Genomic DNA, 12,825 nt, shown 5'->3' on the forward strand with positions numbered 1-12,825 from the left:
TCCAGGAACCTGACTAAGCTGCTGGATCCCACTGCCCCTTCTCTTCAAGCCCAATTTGAATGTATGTGTGTAGGGTACACCTATACAGAGAACATGTGGAGAAACATAAATAGTGGAGGACGTAAAGACATGATCCCTATCTTTTTCATTTTTATCCAAGTATCTATATCCTTTCAAATTAAACAAAAAAAACCTATGTCAATATATTTACATACCAGTGATCTATTTTTTAAAAAGAGAAAGGAAAAGAGTCTTAACTAGAGTGTGGTTTGGGGATAAAGGTTATTTTGTGGCTGTTCGTTCTTTTGCTTGGATAGCAGGACATAGTCTTCTATACTGTCATCTTTAGTTTCTCTTGTCTTTTGCTTTTCTTGTAGCTCAACAGAATTCACCAAAAATCCATGAAGGCTGGTGGGCATACAAGGAGGTGGTCCAGGGGAGCTTTGTTCCAGGTAAGCACACACTTATTCTTACTTATTTTATTTTGGTGTTTTTAACAGATGAATTTTGTCCTTAAACTTTTGTAAAGGTGGTGGAAATGCCAACTATTTTTTTGACCATTACCTATTATACACATGCATTGAATTATCACACTAGGGCACCCATATAATCTGTAAAAATTTAGGCAATAATTTTGAAATCAAAAAGCAGTATGTGAATGAAAACTAGTGTTCATATAGAAATTTACATCTGGTAAAAGGGTGTGAAATGCATTCTGAAAAGCAAGACAGTCTAATTTATGTGTTGGAGGAATACTCCAATAAGAGCACATTTATTAAGGGCATTATAACTTAACCAGGATAGGTTTTTATTTCCCTCTGAGCCCATAATCCAAGGTCCTCCCATATATTAGGAAGAGGGAAATGGAGGACTGAAGGCTGAAGCCCTGCATGCCCTCATTTGGTTAGGTCAGGAAGGACCATTTCTTAGCATTAATGAAATGCAGACACATGAAAAGACTAACCATGGCAACGAAGCTTGCTGGGATATATATTGTCACCAACGCCATGTCAGTAGCATCCATAGTCAGAGCTCAACACACTGAGCCAAACACAAAGAAGAAATAACCAGTGAAATGGATAATGTCCGACTGCGAACAGAGGACCAAAGCTAGACAGGAGCCTAAGACCTACCGTGACTTTAGAAGCGAGTGGACATAGTTTGTCTTCTCCTACATCTATTGTTTGCATATATGGTTCTCATCCTCCTGCCACTACAGAACTGAGAGAGGCAAGGGGAAAAGCAAGAGTAGGAGAGGAAAGATGGGGGAAGGTAGGTTAAAGTATTTCAAAAGTACTTTGAACTACTTAGATGTGAGAGAGTCAGAAAGATCTCAAGAGGGGTAAGTGTGTGGTCCCCACTCAGACAGAGCATGGAGAACTAGAAGTTTTAGTTGATGTTTCTGTATGCGGTTCCCACGTGCCATGTCTTCTTTGTCTTTCTTGCTTGTTCTTTTATGGCATTCACTTACATGAACTGCGATAAGATACGAAGGTTACCAAACTTGTCTTGTCTCTTTTGTATTATGGGGGCAATCAGAGCTATTCTTGGGACATTCCAGTAGGAAGAAGCCAAGCATGGTGGGGAGTGGGGGAGTACGTGACTCAGGAGACAGCCAGATGGCTTCCAGCTAGCCTCAGAGTCTGACATCATTCACTTGATAAATTTACTATGGCACATCTATTCTTCAGCCCAGTGTACCCAGTGTATTGGACTTGATTAATTCATCCAGAAACGGCCAGATTTCAAATGAATAAAAGTCATCACAATATAACTCACACAAGCTATTTTCATATAAAATTATGTCAATAACTGGCATTTGATATTTATTTTTAACTGGTTTGCATTCATTATACAGGGGAGATTTCATTCTTACATTCCCACATAGGTTTTCTAGTATATGCAAATCATTTCCACATGCTCCATTACACAGCTTGCCACTCTGACATTTGAACTTCTGAATGGAGCCATTCTTTTCCTTTATTTTCTCTCCTTTTCTTTTCTTTCCACATTTGATTGCCATCAATTGTCTAAACACTTTGGCATGTTGATATATGCATACAATGTACTTTGATTATGCTCACCCCTTTGTCATCTCCAACACCAGGAGCGATCCTATTCTAATAGATAGTTTGTACATTTTTTCTAATGAATTTGCTTGTTCCTGTTCAAGATGTACCAGAAATTACAGTTATAGTCATGTTCTTGTCCTTGTGACTGTCAAATCTGAGCAGCAAAGGGCATTCCCTCTGGGATACAGTAACTCTTCTGAAATTATTTCTCCCCCTACAGGAATATCCTCTGTGATACTTGGAAAGACTGTGGATAGCAGTGATGGTCACTGCAAGATTTCTCTTTTCTAGCCCACTTTGTTTAATGTTGTCATATTTTTTTCCTTACATATGTTCAAGGGCCTATTTTGAGTTGCTTGTTGCTTCCAAGACAACCACAGGAATGGGTTCTATCCATAGCATCTTTCCTTTGGATGTTTATTTATGGCTTTAACTTTTCCTTAAACTGAGGCCCAGATGGTGTAACAGTTGTGAATCAATGACTTCAACCAAACTTATAGTGGATAGAAACATGTGAGTTCTATATCAATGGCAAAGAAAATGTTAATCTGGCACCAGAATATCCCACCTGGGTCATTCTAATGGCATTTATGGAGTACCTGTGTAGCAGAACACCATGTTTGAAGTTAACAAAAAGGTAACTTGTCTACTCAAGGTGAATTCTCATTGACCCATAACCTAGGCTTACGGTGGTTCAAACACATAAAAAATCATGATACTGACTCACTAGTTGATGTTTAACAGGTGATTTGTTTACCTGCTCAAATATAAAGCTCCGACAACCATGTCTGTATTGCAGGTGCCACCCACATTTTGTTTGTTCATTCACAACAAAGCTGTGTATTCAGGAAGGGACCACTTCCGGGACCCATAACATCACTCTTGGCTAATATCTGTACCAGCCTTGATTATTTCCTTTATTTTCTTGTCAGTGATTGTTTGAGGCATTGGACTAGCTAGTTTCATTTGTATTCGTTAGACCCTATTACCTACATATTTGATCAAATATATGGATGCTGATATGAAGGTTATTTTTTTTAGATGGAAGTACCATTTAAATAAGTCAGTCTCCAAAATCAGGTGAATCCATTTCTCAGATATCTCTTTCTGCCTTTCTTCCTCTCTCCCTCTCTTCTTGTCTCCTTTTCCCATCCATTCCATTGATTTTATTTCTCTAAAGAACTAAGACACTAATACAGACATGAGCACATGATGAGCAGTTCTATGTACAGCATATTACAAAAGGAAGTGTGATGAAAACCCTAAGGACAAAAGGCACACTAAAGATGACAGAGTGGAAAGTTTAAAAAGAACCTATGTCAGTGAGAGCCCACTTGAGAGTTGCATTCACCATAGAAGTGCCTCACCTCTGATGTTATTCAGTGGAATTATAGACTTATTGTTTGAACTACTTCATGTCAGGTTTTTTGCCACTTTCAATCCAAAGAATTATTCAGAATTCAAGGCTGAAGGAGGAAAGGAAGTTAGAGCTGACTGACTACTCAACGTGCAGAAGGAGAAGGAGGAGAGGAATATAAGACAGCACAGGCAAAGAAGAGTGAACACACGCACAGTGTCTCTGGGGATGATGAGTACTCATGCCTGCCTTTAGGGCAGAGCGTAAGGTGGAATATGACATACTAGCAGGTGAGTAAGGATGGTAGAGGCCAGATTATGAAAACTTTTGTATTCAGTATTCAGGAGTTTAAACACCATCTCTTTTTTAAAAAAAAATAGAGAAAGACATTCTAAACTTGGGAAAAACACCATCAACTGGATGTTTGAGAAAGGGAAGTAAGCTCACCGTGGTATTCCATAGAGAGTAACAGAGGCAGAAAAATCAATGAAGTGTTTTCTACTTTTTAATTGTCCAGGCAAGGATGACAAACTTCTAAATGATGACAATAAAACTAAGAATATTGGTTTTATAATCATGTTGCTGAAGGATTAGTATCAAGTCTATTCAGTAACAGTTAAAGAGTATCTATAGAACTAACAAATTGTATGCATACTAAATATATATACCATATATATGACACATTTATAATTTAACATAAATATAGACATACATTTAACACATTTTAGGAAAACTTACAATAAATATTGTGTATTGGCATTCTGCTTATCCAAAAGAGTAGGAAATTGAGTGTTGGAAAAGACACTGGTTTTGCAAAATGAAATGACCTCTAACTTCTGGGAGCCTACTATCTAGTGAAAGAGTCAGTTAAAATAATCACCAGTCCTTGCTCACTCCTGTTCTTGCAGAAACAGATGAAGTAGTATTTTAGAAAAAAGCAGCAAGATAGGAAAAGGCCTGGAAGGGCATGGCTTATGGTAGCAAGAATTGCTCAGAGTTAAGGCCAAGGGCATATGAATAAGGACTTGATGGTAGCTTCTACCTTAAAGGTACTGAGGAGGGTCTGCAGGGACTGGAACCATTGTACTGTTCATGTGTGCAAAGACAGTGGTGTGAGTTAAGACAGGAATAATGAGGACTCTGGGAAAGATACAGCTTTTAGGGATAGAGAGACTTCCTTCCTTTCCCTCTGACTCTTGAGGAGGTAGCTCAGGCCTTGCATGCTGCATGGACTCAATGTTGGCTAAATTGACATAGTTCAGAGAGACAGGAAATATATATATATATATATATATATATATATATATTGATTAAGAAAGAAAATGACAGAAAGAAAGTTCTGACTCTGGAGACAGCTGTCACTCAGCACTTGAAGTAATAGATACAATAACTATAATGATAAAAAACACAGCTGCACAAGTTGCAGTGCAATCTACAGAAAGAGGGTACTTGGTTTTGAGTTCCAGCAGAAATAATCTGGAGATCCAGAAGGTGAAACCATAGGAAGCTAAGTTTGAAGGTTAGAAGGTACACTACCAATAGATAAATAGAATAGATAAATAGAATCGTTCCAAGTAGAAAAATGAGCGAATCATAGCTCAGAGACAAACATGGGCATGACATATGCAAGAAATAGAAAAAGAAGATCTCTGTGACCAGAATAGAAAGTGGTAGAGGGCAGGTGGTTCAAGGAAGGAAGTAGTTAGGGCCCAGCTCTTGGGACATCTGGAGATCCTCATTTAGTATTGAACAGCAATATTGGGAATATTCAGTAGGCAGTTATAAGCAAGTACTGTTCAATGGATCTCAATGAATCACCAAAGTCTCACAAAGTGAATCCTCAGCCATCAAAATGATTAATAAAGGTGCTTGCAATTGCCATCTGTGATAAGGACTGGAATTAAGAGGCTGCCTTGGTTCACCACAGCATCCTCTAATGATTTCTTTAAAAACTAGAAATGGTTCACTTAGGCTAGTAAATTCTCCCAATATACTATTTCCCATCCCATCCTTAGGTGTTTTTTTTTAATCTTAAGCATATTGGACGGATAGGTAATTATACTCAACCACCTATGGTTTCACACTAGTACCTAATGAACTGTGCTTTTCTAAATGACTTACTTTGTTTAAAAGTGCTTCATTGGTAATGCATATAAGAGCTCTTCTCTTTCAAACAGTTCTATTGAAAGGAAAAATGGTGGAATGGTAGGGATTCTTGTGGACTTAGGATGACGTCCTTGGGATCACAAATGCCCCCTGATTCCTCCACAGGATAAATGCGCTTATAATGGTTCCCTATTGCTGCATAACAGTAACCACTTACTTAGTTGATTCTAATGACGCATATTCATTATCTAATGGTTTTCTTAGGTCCAAACTCTGAACCTGGCTTACTTGTATCCCCTCTGAGGACTCTCATAGGCTGAGAAAAGTGTCAGTCTGGTAGCATCATGTTCATCTGGAGCTAAGTTCATATGAGTCCTTATCTGAATTCCAGTCCTTTCTAGTTTCAGCCATTCCTTCTAGATTATCCATATGAACTGAATACAGTGCACCAATGTGGCTATTTCCTTCTTTGAGACTAGTAAGAAAATGCCTCTCTTCTTTGAAACTTCCCCTACTGGGATTTATCCGTGGTGGAGCACAGGTAAATAGTGGGACAGATTTAGAACACAGGCTATATGTGTTGATAGATTATCTTTTTAGCTCCAAAAATCCATCTTGATACCTAACTTTGTGTCACCAGTTTCTGACACTAATCAAGAGGCAGTGTGCACATAAATGGACATGTTAAATTGAAATCTCTTTACACACTTACTTGAAAATAATTTTTAAGCATATGTTAACCTTTCTCTTTGGGGGTAGAATTTTGTTTTAATTTCTTTTCAGTATAGCACTTGACATTTTTAAAAGTCCTGTGGCATATCGTCTAGTTAAGGAAATAATTCTCTCTGTATAATAGGTCAGTATATACAAGAACTGAGTCCTTGTTAAACCACAGTATTTTCTTGATCATGCAGTTAGATGGTATGCACACAAATATTCTATCCACTTCTTTTATTGTTTTATCAGTCTTGTTCCTCCTTTGGATCATGAAATCAGCAAGGTGAATTGTAAAGTCCTCAAGTGCTCACTGGCTTGGCTTCTCACTAACAAAATATGAAAATTAGACAAGTCACTTGGTTTCCCAGAATCCTGATTTCCTCACAAATAAAAACCAGGCCATTGAACTCCACCATTTTTCCAAAATCCATTTACATTCCAATATTCTCTGAGAGTTCACTAATGTGATCTAAGATTGGTTTGCAATACATTAGCAGCTTTAAGAAATAGAATATTGATTTCATTCGCAGGATAATTTTATGTTTTCGGTGTTGGTGTTTGAAAGTGGAGTCAGGGATGTAAGTATCTCTCTCTCTTTTTCTGATCTTTCACCACTCAGAGGAAATAAGAATTCTCCATGTGGGAGGATGAAGTTACAGTGACTCACCCCTAATTCCAAATACTTTTGGTAGTTTCTCTTTAACTTAGAAATTGAATGAATACTATTCAGAACTTACTCTGAATGTGATATGTGTCAGACACCTCACTTGACCCTGGAAATACAAATAGAAATAAACTTCTGCTCGTAGAGTTCACTTTTGCATTCAGAAACATTTATGCAAATCAGAGGGTATAATTTAGCCTGGTAAGCTATGAGAGGCAGATGTGGTGAGATCTATCAGATACACAAAAGAGAAAGCAGCTACTTTTGAGAAGGTTTCTCAGGTAAACATTTCTCTTGAGATAGGACTTAAAAGATGTGAAGGCATCTGCCAGGTAGAAAAGACAGAAAAGAGCTTTGCCAGTAGATTAAACATAATGGTATCTGAAGTACTACTCATTCACAGAAGGTAAACTTCTTGAAAGGTGTAAGCTCTTCTATTTATCATGTCATTATGACAGTCCCTATTCCTATCACCCTTCACTGCACAATAATAGAAAGTGCCCTGAACTCTACAATCATGCTGAATGCACCCCATCCAGCACTAACTTTGGAAATCACCTTAACATCTCGGAACCTCCCCTTACTTGTTTGTAAGATGAAGACTGTAAGATCCAGGTTTCATATTTTGGGGCATAATTACAAACTTTGAAAAGATATAAAACCTCCACGATGCATGCTGGTGCATCAATGAGGAGGATGAGTCAGGAGGAACATGAGTTTGAAACCCGCTTCTAGGCTACACCTTTTGCTGGGCAATAGTGACCCAGGTCTATAATCCTAGCTACTCAGGAGGCTGAAATCTAAGTGTTAAAGTACAAAATCAGCCCAGACAGAAAAGTCCCTATGACTTATCTCTAATGAACCAGTCGAAAGTAGAAGAGAAGGCTTGGCACAGGTGGTAGAGTACTAGCCTTGCATAAAAACAACAGGAAGGAAAAGCAAGGGTGAAAGGCTATGACTTCAATCCTCAGTACTAGCAAAAGAGAAAGAGAGAGGGAGAGAAAGAGTATACAAGGACACAACAGTTTTACTGTTGTTGTTTCTATAATTTTTCATGAGATTAAGTTTGCAAGGAAGGGAGGGAGCCGCTCTGTGTTACCTTGGGGTTCCCAGTACATCTTTCCCAACCAGGGAGAAACTGTTAGCTTTTTGACTACCTGTAAACAATATAGCACAATGTCAACAAAGACTCGACTTTAGTACAATTATACATACACCTGCACACACAGTTTAGCACAGACAGAGGTTGATTCAGATCAGGCTACAGTCATCTGTAGGATGGCTTTTGTACCTACCCTCAGAGAAACTTGGCTTTTCTGGAATAACACATCAATCCCTAATCAATCACAGAGGTGGCTCTCTCTGTCACCCACTGGGGATATTGGAGCTTCAGCATCCATCCAAGCAGATGGGCTCAAGAAGACACAATGCAAGCAGTCTGCACTGGACAGAAGCAATGAAATGTTACATAGTCTCTAGAGAATTCAAGAGAAATAAGGAAACCCACCACAATGTTGATCCCCCTTTTTTCTCATTAGTTCCATATCCTGGAAATTCTAAAATGACTGATGATAAACACTCCTACTCTCCAAAAGTTATGTTGTTGTTGTTCTTGTTGGTCAAAGCCCTAAACACTTGTTACAGGTCATGTTGAGTTTAAATAATATGTTTAAGCTTCAAGTCAACACGTTTTTATTGTGTTTCATTTATTTTTTAATCTTTAAGTAAGTAGTTAAGCAAAGGGGTTTTAATTCAACGTATCAGTTGAGGAGTACAGTGAATCTTGATCGCTGTCACCCTCCCATCATTCACAACTCTCTGTCACCCCAATGATTACCTCATTACCCGGCTCCATTTTTACATGTATACATTGAATATTATACTTCTCTCTCCATTCATCTGCCATTCATCCCTTCTACCTTCCTTCACTCCCACTCCTACTCCTCTGACAAAACAGGTTTCAGCTTTCTGGTATTCTTTCTGTTCAAGTATAAAGTTGTTTAGAGGAGTTATACATTGGAATTCTTCCATGCATATACCACAATTCATTCAGTACACCTATATACATATATATGCATATGACCCTGTACATATTTCTATATATGTTTATAGTTTTAATTTCTGCATGTGAGAGAAAACATACATTCTTTGTTTCTCTGATCCTGGCTTGCTTTACTTAACATAATTTATTCCAGGTCCATCCATTTTTCTGCAAATGGTACAATATTCTTCCTGATGAATGAGTAACATTTATATCACATATATATAGATATAAATTCATACATATGTATATTACATATGCTTTCCTGAGGACTGTATCCTGCACAGAAGTTAATTGGAAGGGCCTTCATCTATTCAGTACACTTGCAGCCCAGAGGGACTCTGTCACAGATGTTTGCTCTAAGAGCACATTCCCAAGAGATCGAGTTTGGTGGTTAACTGTAAGTTTATTCTTACCTCCATGCTTACAATCAGTCCTCTAGACTCCTGAGTTTAAGCTATCTGATTTAAAACACACAGAAAGAGCACCATGATTCTAAACACAGAGAAAGAGAACTCGAGAGGCTAAACAATGCAGCAGTGATACTCGACATTATGATGAAAAATGAACTATATAACATGGGGTGGGGACAGGAGTGGGAGAACTAGGAGAGAATGAGGGAAAGGGTAATGTTGTCCCCAAATGAATGTATGCTTTCTCTGACTTGTGAAACTGCAAGCCCTTGGTACATCACCTTTACATGATGATGATGATGATGATGATAGAACTTGTATCACTTCAAAGCTATGATGTCCCTTTGTGACAACTTGCAGTTTTTATTTGTCCAGAAATTTTTAAACACTTGGAGCAGAATGTTAACTTGCAAGGTATAATTTTGTTGGGTAGGTGCCCATTTTAGCTCACACAGTACATATTATATCGATTCTGAACACCTAAAACATTTACATTTCTTTTAAACTGTTAGTATGTTCCCTAAAACTAACTAGAGAGCAGGAAAAACAATGATTATTTGTGATACCGTCAACAATATAATTTCATTATTTAGAAAGAGGATAGTGAAAGAATATCTGGCCTGAGGTCAAGTATTTTCAGTGTGACATTATATTCAGCCTTAGGCTCAGCAACTCTCCAGCACCTCAGTCTGTTCAAGGGTTGAGCAACACAAGAGCAGAGCCATAGCTGCCCTCTGGCCATGAAGCTAAACGGGTTAACATCCGTGGTGTGGCCTCATTACCCTCTGGCTTCCAGCTAGAAGAAAACCCACACTCTCCTCTCCCTCACCCTGCAAAGCTGATTTGAAAGACATGCTTTGGTTGTTTTCACAAGCCACAGGCACAGCTTTATTGAAAAGCAGCTTGCTGTTGCAATGGTAAATAGTGTTCATTGAGTTGTTGTGTGACAATGGGATTGTTTACAGAATACACAGCAGGATGCTTGCATCTCAGGTTTTTTTCCTTTTTTGTCAGGTAGAAGATAATCAAAGACACCAAACCGATAGCCCTCCCCCCACAACCAGGGATCTGACTTCTGATACCTGTAAAAGCATGACAGGGAAGTGCCTGTGAACTCTGCAATCAAATGAAACATTCTTTGACATCCTCAAAAAAGACTAACTACACAACAATAGCTTTCATGCACCAAGTATCCAGTACCAGATTCTCTTAACTTTTGATATTTGACAAGATGAGTGAATCAACTTGCTTTCACCAACCTAGAGTGGGTTCCAGGGTCATAGCAGACAATAATGCTTTGATTTGGGGGTTCCTTTCTCCCCAACAACACACTCTAGGCCTCTCACAATGGCCCCATGGTGGCCCCATGCATCTTTGCATTCCCACTCCAAATTACTGCCTGTCTCCAAACTGCTAGTTTCCAGTTCCTGCCAACTGCTAAATCTTTGGCGCCTTTTCAGTTGTAGCTGCAATCATCCATGCTTCTGATGTTGGACATTTTTCTTGTTGTTTGTAATTTTCCAGGTCTATAGTAGCTAGATTTGAGGACTCCTTCGAAGTTTTCTGTGCCTCCTCTTCCTTATCTCACCTCCTAAAAGATGGGATTCCAACGGGTTTTCCTTTGGCATCTCAGTCTTTCTCACAACCTCCAGGATCACCTGCTTGAAGTGAACTAGTCTCCAGGAATCGTTGCAGCATCTTTTCTATTACATCCTCATGTTCCAAACTGTTGGACAGCTCTCTCTCCCATGGGAGCACCTGAACTGCATAGGATGTAGCCGAGATCAATGATAAACCCATTCTGCTTCATTTGAGGATGTCTGCCTTACTCCATCAATTAGTCTCCCCCCTCCTCCCCCCTCAGCAAAATCTGACACTGCATCAATTGCCCAACTTCATGCCCCATTTTAAAGTATTTTATAGCTAGACTATAACTTTCTTTCATTTTTTTATCTTGTGTTGTAGGGATATCCTTTGGATAATCAGGAGAAATACACCTTTATCTCAAAATGAAAGCATAGCAGTAGTGTTGTATAAGTATACCACATTGTAATATATCATTATCACAAAATAGTCACATTTGTGATTCCTAATCATTTGTTTTGTGTTCTGCCAGCTACTTTTTCTCAAAGGTATTCTTCTTAGAGTTCTCTAACATTCTGTTCCAATTGCATTTTGATTTTTTTGTGTGTATATAACTCAGGCATCACACTGCTTTTTTGTTTTTGTTTTGTTTTCCAGGTCATTTCTGTTTTCTTAAATACTGCTATACATTCTTAAATCCACTTTATGATTTTTCTAAATTCCATATTTATTATTGCTTTTGATTGTTGTTTTACAGCAAAGGCATAGGGACATTTAATCTTCTGGGGTTTCAAATATCCAATGAAGAGTCTTTCTTTTGTCCTACACTTGAGTGGTGTTTGTCTGGCAATAGGATTCTCATTTCAAAATATATTTCTTCAGAATTTTATTATTAATTTATATTATTATTAGTAATTATTATTACTATAGAGCAAATGTACAGAGGGAATACAATTACATGGGTCAGGTGATGAGTCTATTTCCTTTCATACAGTGTCTTCTGTTCCTCACTCTCTCCCAGTCCCTCCCTCCCATCTCTACTCATGAGTTGTATTGTTTAATTTCATCAGTGTTCAGAGAGCATCATTGCTGCACTTTTTCACCTTTTCCCCCTCACGTTCAGTCCATCCCTCCAACCCTTCCAAAAATATACATTTGAATACACCACCTGAAAGACCCCAGACTCCTGGGATACTTTCGTCCAGGGGAAGGCGCCCCAGAAACCAAGACTCCAAACCAGTAGATGCAACAAGCAAGAGGAGTTTATTCAGCGTATGCGCACAAATGGTCTCTCTGCCTGGGTCTCTCTGCCTTGGCAAGGGAGAGAGCCTGAGCAGTGGTTACAGGCATTCTTAAAGGCAAAAACCACAAGATTAGCATATAACACCAGGTGTCCCCGGGATTGGCCCATTTAAAAGTCACTATACACTCCAGCAATCATTTTTACTATGCGGGGAAGTTTATAACACTCTTTGTAAAACAGTTGGCTCAGGGCAAGTCTAGGGGGAGCGGTCACCCTGGAGGGGAATTTACATAGTTACAGGCTTGTGATTGATTAACATTTGGCCTAGTTTGCTAGACTTGCCAGGTGGTCCTTATCTTGGGTCCTTATCTTGGGTCCCTATCTTGGGTCCCAGATAGCCACTTAGGGAATTTTCAAACAGGAACTAGAAAAACATACCTGTTTGTTCTTTATCTATGACCACAGACCTTGTCTCCGGCGGCATCTGGGCTCCAAGACTCTTTACTCAATTCCTTATTTCCAGAAAAGGGGGGGGGGTAGTAGTGCTAAGGGGAGCAAGTTTACAAAAGCAAAATCAGCAGTTAGCAATTGTAAAATGTAATTCTACTTTTTAATCTTTCACACCCAT

At 38.7% G+C, this 12,825-nt stretch overlaps 1 protein-coding gene across 1 annotated transcript in view; it reads left to right on the forward strand.

Moving 5' to 3' along the window:
- Positions 1-364: 364 nt before the first annotated feature.
- Ca10 (carbonic anhydrase X) overlaps positions 365-12,825 on the forward strand; it is a 359,930-nt gene continuing 347,469 nt past the window's right edge. Inside the window, exon 1 of the mRNA XM_013037785.1 lies at positions 365-452. The gene's annotated coding sequence lies outside the window, so the exon portion shown is untranslated. The remainder of the gene's footprint in view (positions 453-12,825) is intronic.

The sequence above is a fragment of the Dipodomys ordii genome, unplaced genomic scaffold (assembly GCF_000151885.1).
Source record: "Dipodomys ordii isolate 6190 unplaced genomic scaffold, Dord_2.0 Scaffold7, whole genome shotgun sequence".
NCBI classification, from domain to species: Eukaryota; Metazoa; Chordata; class Mammalia; order Rodentia; family Heteromyidae; genus Dipodomys; species Dipodomys ordii.